This window comes from Arachis hypogaea, chromosome 4 (assembly GCF_003086295.3).
Source record: "Arachis hypogaea cultivar Tifrunner chromosome 4, arahy.Tifrunner.gnm2.J5K5, whole genome shotgun sequence".
Classification (NCBI taxonomy): Eukaryota; Viridiplantae; Streptophyta; class Magnoliopsida; order Fabales; family Fabaceae; genus Arachis; species Arachis hypogaea.
In genome coordinates, this window is record NC_092039.1 from 67,736,980 (window position 1) to 67,744,449 (window position 7,470).

A 7,470-nucleotide genomic window follows, 5' to 3' on the forward strand; every position below is an offset into this window, starting at 1 on the left:
TCCATTGATTCTTTTGCATTTGTCATCACGCCCAACAATCGCGAGTTTGAAGCTCGTCACAGTCATTCAATCCTTAAATCCTACTCGGAATACCACAGACAAGGTTTAGACTTTCCAGATTCTCATGAATGCCGCCAACAATTCTAGCTTATACCATGAAGATTCTGATCAAGAATCCAAGAGATATGCGCTCGGTCTAAGGTAGAACGGAAGTGGTTGTCAGTCACGCATTCATAAGTGAGAATGATGATGGGTGTCACGGATCATCACATTCATCAAGTTGAAGTGCAACGAATATCTTAGAACAAGAATAAGCTGAATTGAATAGAAAATAGTAGTAATTGCATTAAAACTCGAGGTGCAGCAGAGCTCCACAACCTTAATCTATGGTGTGTAGAAACTCCACCGTTGAAAATACATAAGTGATGAAGGTCCAGGCATGGCCGAATGGCCAGCCCCCATGAATGATCAAAAGACCGAAAGGTCAAGAGACTATATTGTCAAAAGACACTACTGTCAAAAGACTTCTAATACAATAGTAAAATGTCCTATTTATACTAGACTAGCTACTAGGGTTTACAGAAATAAGTAATTGATGCAGAAATCCACTTCCGGGGCCCACTTGTTGTGTGCTTAGGCTGAGCTTTAGTTTTACACGTGCAGAGGCTTCTTTTGGAGTTGAACGCCAAGTTGTAACGTGTTTTTGGCGTTCAACTCTGGTTCATGATGTGTTTCTAGCGTTTGACTCCAGAATGTAGCATGGAACTGGCGTTGAGCACCAGTTTACGTCGTCTAATCTCGAATAAAGTATGAACTATTATATATTGCTAAAAAGCGTTGGATGTCTATTTTCCAACGCCGTTGAGAGTTTGCCATGTGGAGTTTGGTAGCTCTAGAAAATCCATTTCGTGTGCAGGGAGGACAGAATCTAACAGCATCAGCAGTCCTTTGATAGCCTTTTATCAGACTTTTGCTCAAGTCCCTCAATTTCAGTCAGAAAATACCTGAAATCACATAAAAACACACAAACTCATAGTAAAGTCCAGAAATGTGAATTTAGCATAAAACTAATGAAAATATCCCTAAAAGTAGCTAGATCCTACTAAAAACTACCTAAAAACAATGCCAAAAAGCGTATAAATTATCCGCTCATCAACCATCTAGCACTTGTTCTAAAAAGGTGCCAAGAGACTAACCTAGTTTTAAACTGGAAGAAATGTCACTTTATGGTGACTGAAGGAATTGTCCTTGGGCACAAAATTTCGAACAAGGTAATAGAGGTGGATCAAGCTAAGGTAGAGGTAATTGAAAAATTACCACCACCTGCCAATGTTAAGGCAATCAGAAGCTTTCTGGGGTATGCAGGATTCTATAGGAGGTTTATAAAAGATTTTTCAAAAATTGCCAAACCTCTGAGTAATCTGCTAGCTGCTAACACGCCATTTATCTTTGATAAGGAGTGTCTGCAGGCGTTTGAGAATCTGAAAGCTAAGCTAGTCACAGCACCAGTCATCTCTGCACCAGACTAGGCATTACCATTTGAACTAATGTTTGATGCCAGTGACCATGCCATTGGTTTAGTGTTGGGACAAAGGCATGACAAGCTTCTACACGTCATTTATTATGCCAGTCGTGTTTTAAATGACGCACAGAAGAACTACACAACCACAGAAAAAGAGTTACTTGCAGAGGTTTACGCCATTGACAAGCTCAGATCTTATTTAGTAGGATCAAAAGTGATTGTGTACACTGACCATGCTGCTCTTAAATATCTACTCACAAAGCAAGATTCAAAACCCAGACTCATAAGATGGGTGTTGCTTCTGCAAGAGTTTGATATAGAAATAAGAGACAGAAAAGGGATAGAGAACCAAGTAGCAGATCACCTTTCCCGAATAGAACCAGTAGAAGAGGCGTCCCTCCCTCTTACTGAGATCTCTGAAAACTTTACGGATGAGCAACTCTTTGCCATCCAGGAAATACCATGGTTTGCAGACATTGCAAAATACAAGGCTGTGAGATTCATACCCAAAGAGTATAGTAGGCAGCAATCAAAGAAATTGATCGCGGATGTAAAGTACTATCTTTGGGATGAACCATATCTCTTCAAAAGATGTGCAGACGGAGTAATCCGTAGATGTGTGCCTAAAGAAGAAGCACAGAAGATCCTCTAGCATTGCCATGGATCACAATATGGAGGACATTTTGGAAGTGAGCGAACAGCCACAAGAGTCCTCCAATGTGGCTTCTATTGGCCTACTCTCTATAAAAACTCCCGAGAGTTTGTACTTAATTGTGACAGTTACCAAAGATCTGACAATCTGCCTCACATTTATGCCATGCCTCAACAAGGGATCTTGGAGATTGAGTTGTTTGATGAATGGGGTATTGACTTCATGGGGCCTTTCCCATCATCATACTCAAACACTTACATTCTGGTGGCAGTGGATTATGTATCCAAATGGGTGAAAGCTATTGCAACACCCACTAACAATACTAAGATAGTGTTGAAATTCCTCCAGAAACATATCTTCAAGTAGATTTGGTGCCCCTAGAGTACTAATCAGTGATGGGGCACTCATTTCTGCAATAAACAGCTTTACTCTGCTATGGTTTGATATGGAGTTAGCCACAGGGTGGCAACTCCATATCATCCACTGACAAATGGGCAAGCTAAAGTCTCAAATAGAGAACTTAAAAGAATCCTGGAATGGACGGTGATTAATCGTAGAAGGGATTGGGCAAGAAGCTTGGATGATGCTCTGTGGGCATACAGAACAGCATTCAAGACTCCTATAGGGACCTCTCCATACCAGCTTGTGTATGGAAAAGCCAGTCACTTGCCAGTGGAACTGGAACATAAGGCCTACTGGGCAACCAGATTCCTAAACCTTGATGCCAAGCTAGTTGGAGAAAAATGATTGCTCTAGTTAAATGAGCTAGAGGAATTCAGACTCAATGCTTTCGAAAATGCAAAAATTTACAAAGAGAAAGCAAAAAGATGGCATGATAAGAAGCTGCCATCCAGTGGCGAGGACCATATGTGATTACAGGTGTGTCACCATATGGATACGTAGAGCTTTAGGATAATGATTCTAACAAAAAGTTCATTGTTAATGGACAGAGAGTCAAACATTATCTTGAAAGCAATTTTGAGCAAGAATGCTCAAAACTAAGACTTGATTAAACCTTAGTAATAGTCCAACTAAAGACAATAAAGAAGCGCTTGTTGGGAGGCAACCCAGCCATTAACAAAGCTTATTTGTTAATTAATTTTACAGGTTCATATTAATTATCTTCAAGGTAAAATAGCAATTGCATGAGTTCACAGAGTTACAGAAGGATTCAGAGGATAAAACAGCAAAAAGAAGCTCACTGGTGCGAGAAAAAGCCAGTAAGAGCTGTTTTGGGCGTTAAATGCCTAAAAGAAGCATCTATTGGGCGTTTAACGCTAGTAGAGATAGCCATCTAGGCGTTAAACGCCAGAAAGAAGCAACTTTTGGGCATTTAACGCCAGATTTATAGCATCCTGGGCATTCAGAAAAATGCCTAGTGATAAAGGAGTTTCTGGCGTTTAACGCCAGCTAGAAGCAACAGCTGGGCGTTAAACGCCCAGACCAAGCACCAACTGGGCGTTAAACGCCCAAAACATGCAGCAGTTGGGCATTTAACGCTAGGATTGTGGAAGGGAGGAAGTTTTTGTTCCCAACTTGATTTTTTTCAAATTCTCATATTTCCATCCATTATTTCTTGCATAAACATATTTCCTAATTTTTCAAATCCTTTTTCAAAGATATCAAATGTATCTTAATTCTAAACATAAATCTTTTTTTAATCCTCTTCAACTTCTTTTCAAATCTTTTTCAAAACTCAATTATCTTTTTGAATTCTTTTCAAATCTTTTCAAATTCTTCTCAAATCTTTTTAAACTCATCATATCTTCTTTTCAAAATTCAGATTTATCTTTTTCAAATATCTTTCATATATTTTCAATTTTAAATTGCATCTTTTTCTTATCATACTTATCTTTTACAAATCATATCTTCTATCATATCCTCTTTAAAGTTTTTGAAAACCCACCCCCTCCCTTTAAATCTACGTTCGGCTCCCTCCTCTCCTCCACAATTCGAACTTGGCTCTCCATCTATCCCTCTCCTTTCCTTTCTTTTGCTTGAGGACAAGCAAACCTCTAAGTTTGGTGTGTTTATCCGTGATCACTAAACCAATACCCACTAAGATCATGGCTCCTAAGGGAAAACAAACCACTCCAAGAGGCAAGAAGGAGAATATTCCAAAACCACTTTGGAATCAAGGGAATTTCTTAACCAAAGAACATTCAGACTATTACTACAAAATAATGGGTCTAAGGTCAGTGATCCCGAAAGTTAAATTCTATCTGAAAGAAGACGAATATCCGGAGATCCAAGAGCAAATTCGAAATAGGAGCTGGGAAATCCTAGCTAATCCTGAAACAAAGGTGGGAAGAAACATGGTAAAGGAATTCTACTCTAATCTGTGGCAAATAGACAGGCAAAGAATAGCTAGAACCGCCTTCTATGACTATCGGACGCTGGTCAGAGGGAAGATTGTTCACCTCCACCCTGACAAAATCAGGGAGCTCTTCAAGCCACCTCAGTTGTAAGATGACCCAGATTCCTTTAATAGGAGAATGATGAGAACAGATAAGAGCTTGGACAAAATTCTAGAGGACATATGCCTCCCTGGAACCAAGTGGACAACCAACACAAAAGAAGTCCCAAACCAACTCAAGAGAGAAGATCTCAAACCAGTCGCTAGAGGCTGGCTGGACTTCATTGGGCGTTCTATACTACCCACTAGCAACCGCTCTGAAGTCACCATCAAAAGAGCAGTAATGATCCATTGAATTATGTTGGGAAAAGAAGTGGAAGTTCATTAGCTGATCTCTTGTGAACTTTACACAATTGCAAACAAGAACTCCAAAGATGCCAAATTAGCTTATCCATGCTTAATCTCTATGCCATGTAAAGATGCTGGGGTGAAGATGGGAGTAACTGAGTATATCTTAGTTGAGCAACCAATCACCAAAAAGTCAATAGAAGGAAAACAAGTGCAAGACGACCCTATCAAGAGGAAAGCACAGGAGTTCCTCCCGGAAATCCCTCAAATTGAATACTGGGAGCGTCTTGAAGTATTTGTCACCAAGTTGCAAGAAGCTATGGAGCAACTAAAGGAAGAACAGCAAAATCAAAGTAGCATGCTTTGCAAACTGCTTAGGGAACAAGAAGAGCAAGGGCGTGAACTGAAGCAACTGAAGCGTCAGAAGCTGTCTCTTGAAGGGCCAAGCACCCCACAGATTAAAGGAGCATCCACCTCCCAAAATAAAGGTTGTTGAGTCCTAATCTTAGCCTTAACTCTGTAATAATTGTTCTTATTAGGAATTTACCTTAGAAGTTATATATGAGTAGTAGTAATTAGTATATCTATTTTGATTTTATCTCCAATTATGCTATAATTTATTTTTCTCATCATCATCAAACATAAATAAAATAGCAGATTTTTAGAATAAGGAGGCAATATTTTTTCGAGTTTTTAATAAGGAAAATTCTAATTATTTATATGTGGTGGCAATACTTTTTGTCTTCTGAATGAATGCCTGAACAGCGCATATTTTTGATATTGAATTTTATGAATGTTAAAATTGTTGGCTCCTGAAAGAATGATGAACAAGAGAAAAAGTAGTGAAAAAAAAAGAAAGAGTAGTAGAAAAAGCCAATAAGCCCTTTAAACCAAAAGGCAAGGGTAAAAAGGATCCAAGGCTTTGAGCATCAATGGATAGGAGGGCCCAAGGAAATAAATCCAGGCCTAAGCGGCTAAATCAAGCTGTCCCTAACCATGTGCTTGTGGCATGCAGGTCCAAGTGAATAGCTTGAGACTGAGTGGTTAAAGTCGTGATCCAAAGCAAAAGAGTGTGCTTAAGAACTCTGGACACCTCTAATTGGGGACTTTAGCAAAGCTAAGTCACAATCTGAACATGTTCACCCAGTTATGTGTCTGTGGCATTTATGTATCTGGTGGTAATATTGGAAAACAAAGTGCTTAGGGCCACGGCCAAGACTCATAAAGTAGCTATGTTCAAGAATCAACATACTAAACTAGGAGAATCAATAATACTATCTAAATTCTGAGTTCCTATGGATGCCAATCATTCTAAATTTCAAAGGATAAAGTGAGATGCCAAAACTATTCGGAAGCAAAAAGCTACTAGCCCCGCTCATCTAATTAGAATATGAGCTTCACTTAAAACTCTGAGATATTATTGCTTCCTGATTTCTTTTTATCCTATTTTATTTATCTAGTTGCTTGGGTACAAGCAACAGTTTAAGTTTGGTGTTGTGATGAGCGGATATTTTATACGCTTTTTGGGTGTAATTTCATATAGTTTTTAGTATGTTTTAGTTAGTTTTTAGTATATTTTTATTAGTTTTTAGGCAAAATTCATATTTCTGGACTTTACTATGAGTTTGTGTGTTTTTCTGTGATTTAGGTATTTTCTGGCTGAAATTGAGGGAGCTCAGCAAAAATCTGATTCAGGCTAAAAAAGGACTGCTGATGCTGTTGGATTCTGATCTCCCTGCACTCGGAATGAATTTGTTGGAGCTACAGGAGTCCAATTGGCACGCTTACAATTGGGTTGGAAAGTAGATATCCAGGGCTTTCCAGTAATATATAATAGTCTATACTTTGCTCGAAGATAAATGATGTAAACTGGTGTTTAACGCCAATTCCATGTTGCATTCTGGCGTTGAATGCCAGAAACAAGTTGCAAGTTGGAGTTAAACGCCAGAAACAGGTTACAACCTGACGTTTAACTCCAGAAACAGCCCAAGCACGTGAGAAGCTCAAGTCTCAGCTCCAGCACACACCAAGTGGGCCCCAGAAGTACATTTCTGCACTATCTATCTTAGTTTAATTATTTTCTGTAAACTGATGCCAAGGCATCTTAGGCTAGTTTCACTAGCCTTTTTCTTTTATTTTTAGTTGTTTTATGCATTTTCTTGAGCCTTAAGTAATCATTTGGGCCAAATAGTCATGCTTGTCTTAAATCATTCAAACATGAAGATTTTGATGCAAATTCCATGAGTTTTTAGTTATATTCCTTGAATGCTATGAATGGAAGAATTCTCATGAAATTTTGCAAGACTTTGATGCAATTGTGTGGATGATTTCAGGGAAGAAGAGGCTAGGCAAAGAAGCAACAAAATCAATAAAGGAAGCTTGAATATCACATGTGGAGTTTAAGTTCCAGTTTAAGCTTAAACTGGAACTTAAACGGCCAAACCATATAATGCTGAGAAGTGGCGTTTAACCTTCAGTTTAAGGTTAAACTGAAGGTTAAACGCCAGAATCATGAAAGCTGAGAAAAGAGGAAACTGGCGTTTAACCTCTAGTTTAACCTCAAACTGAAGGTTAAACGCCAGAATGAGAATG